This window comes from Rutidosis leptorrhynchoides, chromosome 9 (genome assembly GCF_046630445.1).
Source record: "Rutidosis leptorrhynchoides isolate AG116_Rl617_1_P2 chromosome 9, CSIRO_AGI_Rlap_v1, whole genome shotgun sequence".
NCBI classification, from domain to species: Eukaryota; Viridiplantae; Streptophyta; class Magnoliopsida; order Asterales; family Asteraceae; genus Rutidosis; species Rutidosis leptorrhynchoides.
The window spans coordinates 98,757,743-98,776,268 of NC_092341.1; the positions used below are offsets into that span (position 1 = coordinate 98,757,743).

General features: G+C 33.4%; 1 pseudogene; it reads left to right on the forward strand.

Moving 5' to 3' along the window:
- The window catches only part of LOC139866503 (ribonuclease TUDOR 2-like), an 86,322-nt pseudogene extending 76,969 nt beyond the window's left edge, over positions 1-9,353 (forward strand).
- The last annotated feature ends 9,173 nt before the right edge of the window (positions 9,354-18,526 follow it).

Here is an 18,526-nt window from a genome sequence, read left to right on the forward strand (position 1 = left end):
AATAATCGAGTATTAATTTATCGAGTTTCTACTGTACTTTTGTTTGAGTTTCTGTTTCGGGCAACAAACATGTTTCCCCCATAAGCTCTTCATACTTTTATTCTGAGATAAAGGGTATGTTTGGTAAGGACCCTTTTGGAGCTCGTGAAAGCTTAATATGCTCATATTTGATAAAAAGCTTCGTTTGATTAAAAGTGTTTAAAGCTTTTAGACGGAGAGAAAAAGCTAGAAGCTAAAAACTACTAGAACTAGCGTTGAGAAAAAGTTTCTAGTTTTATTTGTCATTCTACTTTTTTTAACAGTTTCAGTTTCAAATATTCAGCTATTTTGCCAAACATCTAATCTAAATTTAATTATATATGAAAAGCTAACATCTACTAGCTAATATATACCACCTACCAACTAGTCTTACCATCCATACCCAAAATGCAATCTATAAAATTGATTGTAGTGGAAACCATATCTAATCCAACATGTAACGAAAAGGCCAAAATCAGAGGCGGGTGTTTGTGTAGACTGGGAGGGGCATCCGCCCCAACTGGATTAAAAAAAATACACTAAATTTTTTTTTTCACTAAAAGATAAGGTTTTTTTAGTGTCCGGCCCAGCTGTCATTGAAAAATTTAATAAATGTTTGCAACCGGCCAATTTGTGGTCGGGTTTGATGGAAAATCGTGTGTACTTTTAACAATTCAGATTAACGCAGCAGATAATTAAAATAATAATCTTTTATTATTTTATGAACAAAAATTACAAGATTAAATAACCACTTATTTAAAAACATGCACACGATTAATTTATTCCCATGGATCCAGTTACACCAATAATAATTGTCAAGAATATAAAAATTACAAAGTGGAGTTAACGGTATACCTTCCTTGAAGAAACTGATGAACGGAGAGAAACCTACGATCAAAGGGTATGACCGTCTCTTTGGATAGTTCACTACACTTTCGAACAACACCAATAGATGCTAGTCCAAACCCAAGTAACTTATTAATATAATCAAATTATATTAATATATAAAGAATGCTACGAATCAATGTTTATGGTATTGTGTTTTCGCAAAATTGAAAAGAAGCATAATATTGGTTTTTGTCTTGTACGACAACTACCAAAAGCAATTTAAAGGTTTTAATTTCTCTGAGTTTGTTTTGTGTGTATTACCCATGCCAACTAAACATCAATATATATTGAGGAGAAAAAGGTTAAACCGACTCAAAAACCGCGTACATCTTGTTTTTGAATTATATTCAGTTTTCCAATTCTATTTTGTGTCAAATTCTTATTATTACGTAGCCATCAAGAAACTAGTTTCTATTTAATTATAAATATTAATTAATCGTCAATTAACTAATTCAGTTATAATTAAATATTTTTATTTATTTCGTTACTTGAGTAATATATATATATATATACATCATATATATATATATATATATATATATATATATATATATATATATATATATATATATATATATATATATATATATATATATATATATATATATTATTTGGCGTCTAGGTGTATATATGTGTGACCCCGAAGGCTCAAATGAATTTAGCCATATAGTTATGTTGTGCCTTGCACATTAATCCTACAGACTCCCACTTGTGCATGGTACAACACCAAGTAACTATACAGATAATGGATACCATCTAGCAACAGGCCATTATCCCTAAATTCACGTGAGGGTAGTTTCTCGGAACTGCTTATGATGAGTGTTAAATGTCATTCGTCCCTTTGTTTCAGATACTTTAGTTAAACTTGAGATATGGATCGTTAGTCATTCTCATTTGTTTAACACTTTTATTTCTCGATCTTAGAACTGAATTAGATCACCAAATTAATTAAGTATCATCTTAATTACATCTGGGTGGGCCACACAAATATCTTATTCATTCATCGAGGAGCTCAAAAGTATCTAACTCCAAACATTTTGGAGGAACAAATCCTATTTTGCATACACGTGTCTCTCACGAGCTTTACATTATACCCAATAATGGCCTTTATTACAGCCTTATTCAGGACAGTGTTTAACCATATCAAAGTACAATATTCCACACATCGAAATGGGCGTGCATCTCAAGTCTAAGGACATAAAGACATAATCACTAAAAGATTCACTACTGACAACGATCCAAGTAGTGATATCTCGAATGGGTCATTTCAATATTCATCATCAATGAATACATATGAATTTGGTCTCTACAAGTTAACTATTTATCATCAATAAATATAACCAAACATTCATATTAATCTTAATTCATGTTATTCCCATAACATGACCGATTATGGAGATTTTGAATAATCAACAACTATTCATGGATTAAACATGCTAATATAGAACACAGTGATATAAATGAAAACGATCATACCAACTATATATCGATTCATTAAGATAAAACTGCTTAATGTTCCAAAATTATCCAAATACTAAATTACAAATTAAAAAGATCAGCAGCATAACGAAGTCCAATATTACTAGCATGATCATCATGCTTGTTATGTGTCATGGGATTCGTGAACGGATCAGCCACATTATCATCTGTATGAACCTTAAGAATACTAATATCATTCCTCTCAATGACTTCTTGAATGTAGTCAAACTTTCAAAGAATGTGTCTGCTACCCTTACGTACACGTGATTCTTTCACAAGTATAATAGCACTTGAATTATCACAGTACATTTCCATAGGGGATTCAATGCTGGGAACTACTCCGAGTTCAGCAATAAACTTCCGAATCCAAACAGCTTGCTGTGCAGCTTCTGAGGCAGCAATGTATTCTGCTTCTGTTGTAGACTGTGCAACTGTGCTCTGCTTCGAACTCTTCCAATCAACTGCCCCACCATTCATGACAAAGACATATCCTGACTGGGATCGAGAATCATCTCGATCAGTTTGAAAACTAGCATCTGTATAGCACTTAATACTCAACTCTTCTTTCAAACCACCGTAAACCAAGAACATATCTTTAGTTCTCCGCAAATACTTAAGAATGTTCTTAACAGCCATCCAATGTTCTTCACCTGGATTCTGTTGATAGCGACTCGTCAAACTCAAAGATAACGAGACATCAGGTCTAGTACATAACATGGCATACATGATGGATCCTATAGCCGAAGCATATGGGATACCTTTCATTCGTCTTATCTCATCAGGTGTGATAGGACTTTGAGACTTGCTCAAGATTACACCCTTTTGCACGGGCAATGCTCCGCGCTTAGAGTTCTGCATGCTAAATCTACGCAAGATTTTGTCAATGTATGTACTTTGATTCAAACCAATAAGCCTTTTGGATCTATTTCTATAGATCCCGATTCCAAGAATATATTTAGCTTCTCTAAGATCCTTCATGGAAAAACATTTACTAAGCCAAAACTTGACATCTTGCAAAGTTGGAATGTCATTTCCAATAAGTAGTATATCATCAACATACAAGATCAAGAAGACCACTTTGCTTCCACTAGTTCTAATGTAAACACAGGGCTCGTCTCCGTTTTGAGAAAAACCAAACTCTTTAATTTTCTCATCAAACTTGAGATTCCAACTCCTGGATGCTTGCTTCAATCCATAAATGGAATTTAGAAGCTTGCATACTTTATTAGGATGCTTAGGATTCACAAACCCTTCTGGCTGAACCATATATACGTCCTTGCTTAGGTCTCCATTTAAGAAAGCGGTTTTGATATCCATTTGCCATATTTCATAATCATGAAAGGCAGCTATGGCAATAAGTATCCTAATTGATTTAATGCTCGCGACTGGTGAAAAAGTTTTCTCATAATCAATTACTTGAGTTTGAGTATAACCTTTTGCCACCAATCGAGCCTTAAAAATGTTTACATTACCGTCCATGTCAGCCTTCTTCTTGAAGACCCATTTACACCCTACTGTCCTGTAATTGGGTGGAAGATCAATCAAGTCCCATACTTGATTATCTTTCATGGACTGCATCTCTGCCTTCATAGCATCTTTCCATTTTTCAGATTCTGGATCTGATATGGTCTCACCGTAGCTAGAGGGTTCATCATAATCCCCTAGATGAGGTTCATCTGAATTAATCAGAAGATTTAGCTTCTCTGGTCGATGAGGAGTTCTACTAGATCTATGAATTACAGGTGCAACACGTTCTGGCTCACCAACAGTGTGTTCAGCTTCAACGTGCGATTGGCTAGTGCCTTCAGAAGGTATGTCACTTTCTGATTCTTGAATTTCTTCAAAATCTACTTTACTCCCACTGACTTCTTAAAAAAGAAGATCTCTTTCAAAGAATTCAGCAAACCGAGCAGTAAACACTTTGTTTTCAGCTTGGTAGTAAAAGTAGTAACCCATTGTTTCCTTTGGGTATCCCACAAAGTGACATTTGATACCTCTAGGTTCTAACTTGTTTGAAGTGTCACGTTTCATATACGCTTCACAACCCCAGACTTTCAAATAAGACAACTTAGGACTCTTTCCATGCCATAACTCATATGGTGTCTTTTCTACCTTCTTGGTTGGAACCATATTGAGCATGCGTGCAGCAAACTCTAATGCATAACCCCAAAAAGAAATTGGTAGAGTAGTTAGACTCATCATAGATCGAACCATATCAAGTAAAGTTCGATTCCTCCGTTCAGACACACCATTATGTTGTGGTGTGTAAGGTGAAGTGAACTGTGATGCAATCCCACAATTCTTCAAGTGGTCCAAAAACTCTTGACTCATATATTCCCCTCCCCGATCAGAGCGAAGGGCTTTAATGGTCTTTCCAAGTTGATTTTCTACTTCATTTTGGAAGATTTTGAACGTTTCAAAAACTTCATGTTTATTTTTCAGCAAGTAAACATAATCATATCTACTATAATCATCAGTAAATGTAATGAAGTATGATTCACCATGTCTAGACATAGTTCTAAAAGGGCCACATACATCAGTATGTATTAGTCCTAAAAGATCTTTAGCTCTTTCACCTAAACCGGAGAAAGGAGCCTTTGTCATCTTTCCACATAAACATGACTTGCACAAATCAAGTGACTCAGAGCCAGTTGATTCCAAAATCCCATCAGATTGGAGTTTTGAAATGCGTTGTTTGTTTATATGACCAAGACGACAATGCCATAGATAGGTATTATTCAAGTCTTGCTTGATTTGTTTAGCAGTACAGGTATATACAGAATTATTGTTTGAAATCACACCATGCATATCAATTTCAAAAATACCATCACGTGGATAAGCATTAAAATAAAAGATATTATCCTTAGAAACTGAAATACCAAAGTGCGTAAATGTAAGTTCAAAACCAACATCTTTCAAAAGAGAAACTGAAACTACGTTGCTCGTAATACTAGGAGCATAATGACATTGTTCCAACAAAACAATAAGACCACTGGGTAGAGTAAGCTCATAAGTTCCAATAGCTTCAACAGCTGCTCGATCCCCATTGCCCACTCTTAAATCCAATGTGCCTTTCTTCAGTCTCTTACTTCTTCTCATTTCCTGCATATTGTTACAGATGTGAGTACCACAACCAGTATCAAAAATCCAGGAATCACTAGAAAAAGTATATAACTGTATATGAAATATACTTGATTTGCTGGCTTCGCCAGCTTTGCTAGCTTTGCCTTTTCTCAACTCACATAGGTAGGAGGGACAGTTCCTCCTCCAGTGGCCAACTTTTCCACAGTGGAAACATTCGACGTCTTTCGCAGGTTTTTCTTTCTTGGGAGGTGGTGGAATCTTCTTCTTAGCAATTGACTTTCCTTTTCCTTTTCCCCAAGTTTTTGACTTATTCTTTTTCACCTTACCATCCCTAATCATTAGGACACCCGGATTGGAAACCTTAGATGGAATATTCTGTTCAGCAGTTTTGAGCATCGAGTGCACCTCTGCCAGAGATTTCTCCCAACCTTGCATATTGTAATTCATCACAAATTGGTGATACGATTTTGGTAGTGAAGCCAAAACCGTGTTCACAGCCAAGTTAGGCGGCAAGGTCGTTCCAAGTTTTTCCTGTAGCTTTTCATTTTCAAGACATGAGAGCTCACTGATTGACCCTCCTCCATTTTGCATGTTTGAAGAAGCTTATAAGTTTCATATAACTCTTGACTAGCTTGTTTCTGAAACATATTTTTCAGCTCAGTCATCATATCATATGCTGTACGATCTTCCATTTCCTTTTGGAGGTCAGAAGTCATACTAGCAAGCATGATTAAAGCTATCTTCTCTTGCTCATCAAACAACTTTTGATAAGCATTCTTTTGAGCAGCAGTAGCTGTCTCAGGAGGAGCTTCGGGTAAGGGCTCTTCAATTTTGTTCCACTTCCCTTCATATTTGAGAACGATTCTCAAGTTGCGGTACCAGTCTAGGAATTTTGAACCATTGAGTTTCTCCTTCTCCAACAAAGAACGAAGAGTGTTTTGGTTTACCTTTTGATTGTTTGACATCTACAAAAGAACAAGATTCAATTTAGTATTTTCGATATAAAACTTTAATAAATTAACTACCCAAGTTTTTATATATTTTAAAAACAATTAATTTAAGAAAGCCTAAGATCTACATAGAGATTCCATAGCCACATCTGTTGATCAGCTAGCAGTTATGAAGTCTATTGGTAGGTAGCGGGTACCAATTGCATCACAAGTGCAACTCTTAGATCTTTATGGGACCTAGAGATATGTGTAGTCCAACAAACTACTATTATCTACTGGCGTGTTTGTCCCATCTTTGCCTCGAACTCAGGTCTCACAGTGAATACGATTAAGTCGTCCAATTTAGAAACAGTGGAAATTTAGCCTAGTCTCACTCGTAACTAAAAATCCACCTCGTGGCTATAATTCAATTAGGTCTCACCGTAATCAAAAAATAACGAGGAGTGTTTGCAAGCTCATTGGATGGCATGACTTAAATTTGACGGGTATATTGAAAAAGTTTGTGTTAACGAATAATGCATGCAAACAAGATTCGTTACACTTATTGTTAAAACATTTTAACCATTTATATATGTCGATCGTGTTTGTGTGTCTAGTTTGTTACTCTATTTAATATAAAAATTAACAAATACACAAACGTGTATCGTTTTAAAACAATTTTAAAAGATGTCACCCATATATATTATTTGAGTTTCAAAAAACATTTAACTTTAAACTCGTTAGAGTTTAATATTTTTAAAATCATCAATTTTAATCTTTAAAACTCGTTACTGATTTTATTTTATGTTTTCATCAAAAACAATTTGCATATATTATAATCAACAATTAAATATAAAATGCAATAAATAAAACACAACCATGCATCACACACATACATAGCCTAGCCCAAAATATCCTATGCTTGTTCCCATGAGCCGTCGTGGGATCAAGAGGTCTAACTAAGGACAAACCATAGCTCCCACTTGATTTAAGATCCAAGTGAAAACTTGCCGAACGCCATCATTTTTAAATTGACCTGTTCACCATCTTCTAAGTCAAGCTCCAAGTTGCATCTTTATCTTCAATCTTAATCTTATTACATTTATTCAAAATTGAAAATACGACTAGTCTAGTACATTTTCAAATTGAAATAAACCTAAATACAATACTATGAAATTGAAAATACACAAAATACAACTTTGGCTTCTATGGCCTCCAATTAAATCAAAAACAACATGGCATAAAATTGCCGTAACCAACAATCACAACAATCACACATTGGTCGGGGCATTATGGGCTATGTATGCAATCACAATTTAATAACAACATTATTAAACCTATATATGGCTTGTCCATGGTTACAATGCATGTGTATAACCATGGAATAAAATAAATATTAAATAACCAACAATTATCCAAGCCATAACATTCTAAATTCAAAATTTAAATAGTGAATTTCTTCAGATCTTATTTGTACGTCATGAGGTAATCAACAAAGTTGACTTTCAAAACCATAAAGTTTTGACTTTTACCAATTCACCACAAAGCTAGATCTAAGAAAATCATGCGACAATTAAGACGGTGTAAAAGCGGCTCATGATACCACTGATGGAAAATCGTGTATACTTTTAACAATTCAGATTAACGCAGCGGATAATTAAAATAATAATATTTTATTATTTTATGAACAAAAATTACAAGATTAAATAACCACTTATTTAAAAACATGCACACGATTAATTTATTCCCGTGAATCCAGTTACACCAATAATAATTGTCAAGAATATAAAAATTACAAAGTGGAGTTAACGGTACACCTTCCTTGAAGAAACTGATGAACGGAGAGAAACCTACGATCAAAGGGTATGACCATCTCTTTGGATAGTCCACTACACTTTCGAACAATGCCAATAGATGCTAGTCTAAACCCAAGTAACTTATTAATATAATCAAATTATATTAATATATAAATAATGCTACGAATCAATGTTTATGGTATTGTGTTTTCGCAAAATTGAAAAGAAGCAGAATATTGGTTTTTGTCTTGTACGACAACTACCAAAAGCAATTTGAAGGTTTTAATTTCTCTGAGTTTGTTTTGTGTGTATTATCCATGCCAACTAAACATCAATATATATTGAGGAGAAAAAGGTTAAACCGACTCAAAAACCGCGTACATCTTGTTTTTGAATTATATTTAGTTTCCAATTCTATTTTGTGTCAAATTCTTATTATTACGTAGCCATCAAGAAACTAGTTTCTATTTAATTATAAATATTAATTAATCGTCAATTAACTAATTAAGTTATAATTAAATATTTTTATTTATTTCGTTACTTGAGTAATATATATACATCATATATATATATATATATATATATATATATATATATATATATATATATATATATATATATATATATATATATATATATATATATATATATATATATATATATATATATATATTTGGCATCTAGGTGTATATATGTGTGACCCCGAAGGCTCAAATGAATTTAGCCATATAGTTATGTTGTGCCTTGCACATTAATCCTACAGGGTTCAAGTTCTGCCACCGGCCAAAATAATCTTTCAGAAAAAGTTTAAGCTAAAGTTGTACATTTGACCTTATTTCCTTTCTACATTTTACTTTAATGTACCAATAATGGACCCATTTACTGGTACCAGTTTGGATGAGGGGCACCTCTATAGTCTATTTAGATTTTATTATATTCTTAAAAAATTTGAAAATTGGTGCAGGGAGGATTGGCAAGGTTGGAGAAAAAGAAGAGATGGGAGCCTAAAGAAATACAACAAATTCTTGGCGAATTAGAAAAGTATCAGTTAGAAGCGCGTACCAAAAGATATGGAATGTGGGAGTATTATGGTGATATACAGTTTGATGATGAGGAGAACTCTATGCCCAGTAAGAAAATTGGTGCTGGAAAGCGTTGAAAACTTGAAACTTTTGTTGCAGCTCGATAGTTTACGAAGGCTACCATGATCCTTTGTTTATGGGAGAGGAGACGATAAGATGCTAAACAAAAATAGAATTTTCTTGTTTTTGAAGATTTTACCGTTGGTATTTTATTTGTTAATTTTGTTTAGTGGAGGACAAATTTGTTATGTAACCCTTTATTCTTCTTCTTCTTCTTCTTCTTCTTCTTCTTTCTTTGTAGTGGTTTAATTTATACAACTCTTAATAAGGTGAGTTGTATTGTTAGAACAAGAGTTTAACTAATAATCTTAAGGGGATCAGATATTTGTCAGTGTTAAAATGTTTACTTTCTGTTTGATATTCTTTTAAAATTGCAAGTACTTTCATTCCATCTCATGTAACGGTTATTCAGTTATTCACCATCAAGTGATATTTCTTTTCCTCTTCGTTCATCGTAGTTATTTCTAGGCTATAGATTAGGGTCCAGATGGACTTGTGGCTTAAAATCTAACTCACGTGGAAATTAATATGAATATGTCAAAAGTTTTATCAGTTTGGGCTACCCGTAACTTTTCCTTGTTTCGTCAACATGTGGAAGGGAAGTATTTTTCTCAGCAATTCCAATAATACGCCGCTAGTGATGTTTAAACTCGAAATATTTTGTAAGGATATTCGGACCTCAACCTATAAATTAACACATGACACAAAACCATACATCTCCTTTCTATAATCTTGTTCACCCTTCTGCCTGATTTGGAAAAAAAAACACATTGGTTAACTGTCATCATGCCACCTCTTTGATAGAACTGTGAACCATCATAACTTAGGGCATGCTTCCGTATTTTTGATCGAAAGAAAAAGGAGTAAAAAGTGTTAGAAAGTAAAAGATTTTAAGGATCAGAACCAAGTCATCACCTCCTGTTTATCAGCAGCCAACTCAGCAATCAAATCAAGATCAGATCAATCACCAATGGTTATGTATCAATTTCTCAATCCTTACCAAAAATAAAGATTTACAGTCTGTCATTAGAAAACTAGCCGTTTGTATTAAGGTGTATAAATAGGACGTTGTAACAAGCACAATGTATCAATTCTATTATCATTCAATCAAACAATAAGATCAATACTTGTTCAAATATGCTTATTTCTTTATAACATGGCATCAGAGCAGAAGGTGTAGGATCCTAAGATCAGTACACACGTTCTGTAGTTCTATCATTTGCCAAAAAAAACCTCTCTTTTTCTTTTCTGTTGAGTGGTTACAATGTCACAAGGTGACAGCAGCTGATAATGCTAAAAACGAACATATATTTCATAGCATTATCCTTCCAGAAAGACAAGCTTTTAGTTACTATTGTTTTATTTTTATGTAATAATCATTTAAATAAATAAGTGCAAAGACAAAAGAAGAAAATGACGATCTGAAGACGCAAATGACCAAAAAGCTAAAAAGTACAAAGTACAATCCAAGTGGTTCAATTTATTGATGAGAAACGCCTAAAAATGACAAGAGTACAAGCCGCAAAACGCAAAGTACAAGATATCTAAGCGTACGAAAAGGCGTTCGAAAATCCAGAACCGAGACATGAACCAACTTTCAGCGCGCGACGCAACGGGCCAAAAATTAGAAGTCAATTATGCACAAGAATATAATATAATATATAATTAATTATATATATTATTATATATTATAATTATACGCAGCCCACGTTTTGGATTTGATTAATGAGCTGGAATCCAGAGCTCCGCACTCGCGAAGCTGTGAGGAACAAAACCTCTACACTCGTGGAGTTACACAGTGATCGAGTGGGCCTATAAAACGCAACGAATTCTGCTCGATAAAACACACCATATATCCACCTTTCTCTGATCTCTCTCATAATATATATATTTATAATTATAATTTTAATTTTAATTTAAGTTTAATAATAATAAGATTATTATAGCGAATGTTTTAAGGTTTTGTAAGTCGGAACTCTGTTCGTGTAACGCTACGCGATTAAATACCACTGTAAGCTATGTCCTTCCTTTTTAAATTAATGTCTCGTAACTAAGTTATTATTATGCTTATTTGAGCCGAAGTAATCGTGATGTTGGGCTAAAATATTAAGACGGAGTTATTGGATTTTGTACCATAATTAGGGTTTGTTCAAAAGACCGACACTTGTGGACATTGGACTATGAACTATTAATAGATGGGGGGTATTGTCTAATTGAGTGACAACTCATTGGAACCTGTCGAACCTATCTTCAAATTAGTTAATCTAATAATTATTAAAATGATTACGAATGTCCTATTTAGTGACGTTCATACGACATCGTTTACAATCATTTAATTAATCAATTGGATTGGGTAATTGATTATTCATTATGGCCAAGTGAATAAATTAATGTATCATGGACTAATTAAAACAGGGGTGGATTACATACAAGGGTAATTGGTGTAATTGTTAACAAAGTATTAAAACCTTGGATTACACGCAGTCGATAACCTGGTGTAATTATTAACAAAGTATTAAAACCTTGTTACAGTTTGAATCCCTAATTAGTTGGAATATTTGACTTCGGGAATAAGGATAATTTGACGAGCATTTTATAATTATGACCGATGGACTATTATGGACAAAAACCAAATAGGTATCAAATAAAGCAGGACAAAGGACAATTAGCCTAGGGTAATAAATTAAAATCAAAACGTCGAACATCATGATTATGGAAGTTTAAATAAGCATAATTCTTTTATTGTATTTCTCATCATACTTTCATTTACTGTCATTTTATTATTCGCAATTTTATATTTCGTCATTTAATTATTGTTATTTATTTTACGCATTTTAATTATCGTCAATTATCTTTACGCTTAATATTTAAAATCGACAAACCGGTCATTAAACGGTAAAACCCCCTTTTATAATATTACTACCTATATATAATTATATATATTTTGTAAAAATATAGTTCTATAAAAATATAGTACGTAATCACTAGCTCCCTGTGAAATGAACCGGACTTATTAAAAACTATACTACTCTACGATTAGGTACACTGCCTATAAGTGTTGTAGCAAGGTTTAGGTATATCCATTCTATAAATAAATAAATAACTTGTGTAAATTGTATCGTATTTAATAGTATTTCATAGTAAAATATAATCTATTTCGTACTACACCTCGCACACATCAAGTTTTTAGCGCCGCTGCCGGGGACTCGGCGAAACACTATATTTTAATCTATATTTGTAAAAATATAATTATATATAAGTTTAAAAAAATAAAAAAATATAAAAAAGGTATATATATCTATTTAAGTGTTTAAATAAAAAGAAAATATATTTTATATAATTTATATAAAGTATAAAAGTATTTTTTTCAGTTCTTAAAAATATAATTTTAAATATCACTTATATTTTAAATTTTGTAAGAGTTACAAAATAAATAAAAAAAAACTGAACCTGCGAATTTAAGCCTGCACCTCATCTGAGAATGCATCCTCCGCACTCGCGGAGTTTTTGGGCAGAAGACATCCGCACTCGCGGAGCCGCCTGACATCTGCAACCTAGTACGTGCATTAATTGTGAAATTAGGGTTATAATTATTATTAATTATAATTAGGGTTTATATTTAATATTAATTAGTTTTAGTTTAATTAAATTTGTATTTTTAAGTTTTAATTAGTTTTATTAATTTATAAAATTAATACTTTTATAAAATAATAATATAAAAATAATATTTTTATACTAATTGTATTTTTTTTAAAACTTTAGTTTTATTTTTAAATTTTGTATTTTTTTAATTGTTTATTCGTATATTGTATATTTTATCGTTCGTAATTAGTTTTAAGATATAGTTTTTGCTGTAGTTATTTTTATTTCTAGATTTTTAGGCTTTGCCGTAAAATCCCTTAAGTGCTTTTTCTTTAGACTAAGATTTATGTGCTTTAGAATTTTGCGACGCCGTTTTAAGATTTTAGTACTTTTTAAGTTATTGCCGTTTTGGATATAGAATTCCTTTTAAGCTTTAATACCTTTAGACGCAACTTTTAATATTTAGTTTTTAGACTTTTGAGTTTCGACGCTTTACTTTCTTATTATTATTTTTCGACCTTTTATTTTTTGACGTTTTTCGACGCACTCTTTTTCTTTCTTATTTCTCGACGCTCTAGTTTTTAGGACATAGATTTTTTTCTTCAAAATTTCGACGAAAAATTATTTTAAGCGGTTAAATTGATAGACATCCAAAATTTTCTAGTTCGTAGTAATAGTTGAATTTGTTAGTGGCGAGTTGTGGGCTTCCGATTTAAAGGGTCCTGGCTACCTGCTGCATCTATTGGCTATTCGAAACGTGAGCAAAATCAGAAAAGTATATTAATTTGATAGCTTATATAATTTTTATCTTTTATAACTAATAGGATATTCAGTGAATGCACCGAGCAAAACGTTCACCACCTGTAACTCGATCAAGACATCTAGCCAATATTGTCGCCGTTGATTTTTCTTTAGAATCATCATCAAGTAGAACAAGTACTCCAATTCAAATTTCCGATAATCCATTTTTTGAATCCGACTTCACAAGTGAGAACCCGGAGGATATTCAAGGACAATTCCAAGATCCTGAACCACTAATCATTCCTCCTGAACCACAAACCGTTAAATCAGAATCCTCTATTGATTTGTATTCAACAAATTCAAATATGGAAATAACGGAACCTCTAAGTATGGAAGACCGAATGAGAGCCACACGCACGGGCCAAGGTCACGCCATTATTAAGCCAGACATTAATACGCCAGATTATGAAATCAAAGGACAAATTCTACACATGGTAACTAATCAATGCCAATATAGTGGTACGCCAAAAGAAGATCTAAACGAACATCTTTGAACCTTTAATAGGATTTGTACTCTATTCAAAATCAGAGAAGTTGAGGATGAACAGATCTATCTCATGTTATTTCCCTGGACTTTAAAGGGAGAAGCCAAAGATTGGTTAGAATCGTTACCTGAAGGGGCGATTGACACATGGGACGTCTTAGTTGAAAATTTTCTTAAAAGATTCTTTCCGACATCTAAAGCCGTGAGACTTCAAGGAGAAATTGTTACGTTCGCGTAAAAGCCAAATGAAACATTATATGAGGCGTGGACAAGATTCGGAAAGTTGTTGAGAGGATGTCCTCAAACGGTTTAGACACTTATCAAATAGTACAAATATTCTACCAAGGTGTCAACGTTGCTACACGAAAAGACATCGACACAGCAGCTGGTGGTTCCATTATGAAGAAAACCGCAACTGAAGCTCACAAGATAATTGATAACACAGCCTCCCACTCTCATGAGTGGCATCAGGAAAAAGATATTTTTCGTTCATCTAAAGCGGCTAGAGCCGATTCTAGCCATGACTTTGATTCCGTTTTCGCAAAAATAGATGCTTTCGAGAGACGAATGGAAAAGATGACTAAAGATATAAACGTAATACGAATCAGTTGTGAGTAATGCGGTGGACCACACTTAACGAAAGATTGTCACATTGAGCAAACGATGGAACAATGAGAGAATGTTTCCTACATGAACCAAAGGCCGGGAAATAATTATCAGAATAATTATCAACCGCCAAGGCCAAACTTTAATCGAAACTAAAACATTCTTTACAATCCCAATGGACCCAATAATAACTCGTACAACCAACAAGGTCCGAATAACCAATCAACTTAAAATAACACTTTCAATCAACAAAGAACTGGCTTATATAAACCACCACAACAAACCGAAGAGAAAAAACTAAATGTGGAAGAAATGATGGCAAAGCTAATGGAATCTCAAACACAATTTATTACATCTCAAACCCAAACGAATGAGAGATTTGATCAGTCATTAAGAACTCAACAAGCTTCCATTTTGAATCTAGAAAAACACGTAGGTACTCTTGCTAACATGATGAGTGAGAGGGAACAAGGAAAGCTACACCTCGATACTGAAGTGAATCCTCGGAATGAGAATGTTAATATGGTGTCAACAAATTCTGAAAAACCAGCACCAGAAGATGGGAAAGTTTTAGATGTGAGTAACCATGAAGAAGTTACGCCACCACCACCACCCGAGTATGTAAAGCCAGTGGTGGCACCATACAGACCACCCATCCCGTTTCCAAGAAAAGGAGTTGAGTATGAGCAAGTAATAGGTAATAAAGTTTGTGATACTTTTGGAAAGAAGAAGAATAAGAAAGTGCAAGAAACAAAAACCGTAAAAATAAACCCGTTGAAGACAGTTCCACCAAAACCTCCACCCAGGTTAGGTGATCTGGGTGAATTTATTGTTCCTTGTCTACTTAGTGATTTTGTCATGTATGATGCACTAGCAGATTTAGGTGCGAGTGTGAGTGTTATGCCTCTTTCATTATATAAGAGATTAGGAGTAGGTGAGTTAAGTCCAACGGAAATGAGTGTTCGACTCTTTGATCAAACCATTAGGCACCCAGTTGGAATTGCTGACAACCTACCCGTTCAAGTAGGTAATTTAACCTTTCTAGTCGAATTTATTGTCATTGACATAGAAGAGGACTCAAACATTCCTCTAATTTTAATTCGACCATTCTTAGCATCCACCAGGGCGTTATTTGATGTAAGAAAGGGTAGAATGACACTTAGTGATGGTGACAAATCGGTCACCTTTGTGATTCGAAAGTCTAAATCTCCACCAACCAAAACCGTTGAACCAAAAATGATTGGTAAAAACCATATTGTTTTACCAAATCCAACGGTAGTGCTTAACAATAATAAAACACCTAAGTGTGGGGAAGATGAAGTAACACCAAATGATGACTTGATAACAAAGAACTCCGTTGTTGATGCGAAATTAAATGACCCCGTTATTAACAGTTCAATGAAAAAACTTATTAAACGGATTCGTGATGCCAGAACCAAGGGGAACTTTAAGTTATGTAACCGGTTAGTATCCAATCTATCGCCTAAAGAAAAGGCAAAACTAGTTGAATTTGTGGATATTACACAGGAATCCGACCAATGGCTTAAAGCAAAAGTCACAGATATGCAAGTTGGTTATGGTCCAAGAGAAATTGACAATGAAGTTAATCACAATTTCGACACCACGGCTACCTAAGTGTGGGGAGATTCAAATGTTCTAAAAAGAAAACATTGTCTAGAGTTAGTAGTTCTGTTCTCGTGTAGTTCCGAGAATGGAATTCGATTGGTCTTTTCCGCTAGCAGACACTAAAGAACTAGTTTTCTCCCCCCATTCTAATTTTTTTGTTTTATAGGTTTTATATGAAATTTATATGCATTTTTAAATTTAAGTTTTGTGTGATTTTAAAACAAAATTTACTTTATTTCATTAAGTTTAAAAAAATGATTTCTAAAATTCGTCGTAAGTTAAAGACTAGGTTATGGAACCGAAATTACTTTACCCGAGGGCGGGGCGAAAAATTTTGTTATCATTATTTTTAATTTTATTGATCTAAAGTATACCAAAAAAATTAAAAAACCCAAAAATCTTTGCTTTTAAAACAATCGCTTTAAAAACAATAAATTTTAAATTTTGTCGAGGGACGGACTAGGTAAACATACCGAAACTACCTAAAGTAAAAGGAAACAAAATTTTAAAAAATTATTCATTTAAATTGTTTTAATAAATAAAGGTTTTATAAAAAAATATATATAATAAAAATATTATGTATGTTTGTAGTTTATCTTATGTACAAAACAGGGTAAAACAGTGCACTTTCAAAGACTGACTTTAAGTTCAGCAAAGACTACTAATTTTGACGATAAGACGCAAAACATATGTGAAATTACAACAAAAGGAATGAACGATGAGGCGCGCCATCTATCATTCGACGAGCTTAGTAATTACAAACTGAGTATTTTTAATCACTTTTCTACACTAATCACCCTCCTGAATTTATAATTATAGTCTGATTTCTTATAAATGAGGGCATTGCAAGATCTCAAATGTGGAGAAGGGTTATAAATTCTCTCGGGTTTACACTTAGTTTAATTGCCAAATTTTGTGAAAATTTGAAAAATTTTCAACTAAATGAATTCAAAATCATGTTTATACATATTTATGAACGATAAAACTAGGTTATAATACCGAAATTATTGTTACCTCGGAGAGAACATAAATGGAGAAACAACCCAAAATGCTTGAATTCATTTAAAATGGAATAAAGGAGAATAAAAAGGCAAAGAAAAGAATAAATAAAAGCTAAGTGTGGGAAGAATTTACCAAGTTCTTCAAAACATATATCACATATTTGTACAAGATTATTGCAGGTACTTTTGCTTTGGACTATAACTAATCAGTTTTACCCGATTTACTGTAATATATTTGGAAAAAAAAAGATGGATCTACACGATGAATCAATTTCATCATTAAAAGGAAGTAAAGTCTTTCGAAAAAGATACGTGTTTCTTGATTTAGGTCAGGAAGTTGTCGTCCAGACCAGCTGTAGGTTGACGAAAAATCTAGAAAAGTCATCTCTAAAATCAGCAGGAAATCCACGGACCTCAGCATTAAACAGAGTCGCCATGTGGTCAGACTTATCCTAACCATGAGAGGATCTGTCTCGTAAAATGGGGAGAGCGCCGTGCAAATTAGCTTGATAAGACTAATAAATCAGACCCCCGAAAAGGATAATCTCCTTAAAGATTAAAAATCAGCTTCTAAGCCTGATATTACTCAATCCTTGAGATTGACCTTAAAGATTGAGAATTCAAACTCATGGAATTCAATGATATCTAAACTCGAGCTTGAACGAGAAAATATTTTGATCAAATTAAAACCGATTTGTTTTCTAAAAATCCATTTTCAATGCGTTCATTACCATTGAACGTAAAATTCTAAGAATACACCGGAATTCATAGGTCACCTGAACCAAATCGGGTGTCAACCGTAAGAACGGTGGTTGCATAGCATGGTCGAAGACAGGACCTTGTGCCAGACCGAAAAATTATAGGGTGATCTTTACTATTGCTTCTAAAAAGGATAGTAACTGCATCTGACACGTTGTGGACCATGAACATCTGCATGTCATTAGACATTGCCTAAACAGTTGCTTGTTCATCGCTTTCCTTTACAACCAGACGGTAGTTTACCGAAAGGTAATATACGGGGCAAGTATACTGGACGTGTGCTTTCCTAATACAAGGAGTAGCAAGTGGGTGACACAAAACCATAAGTTTT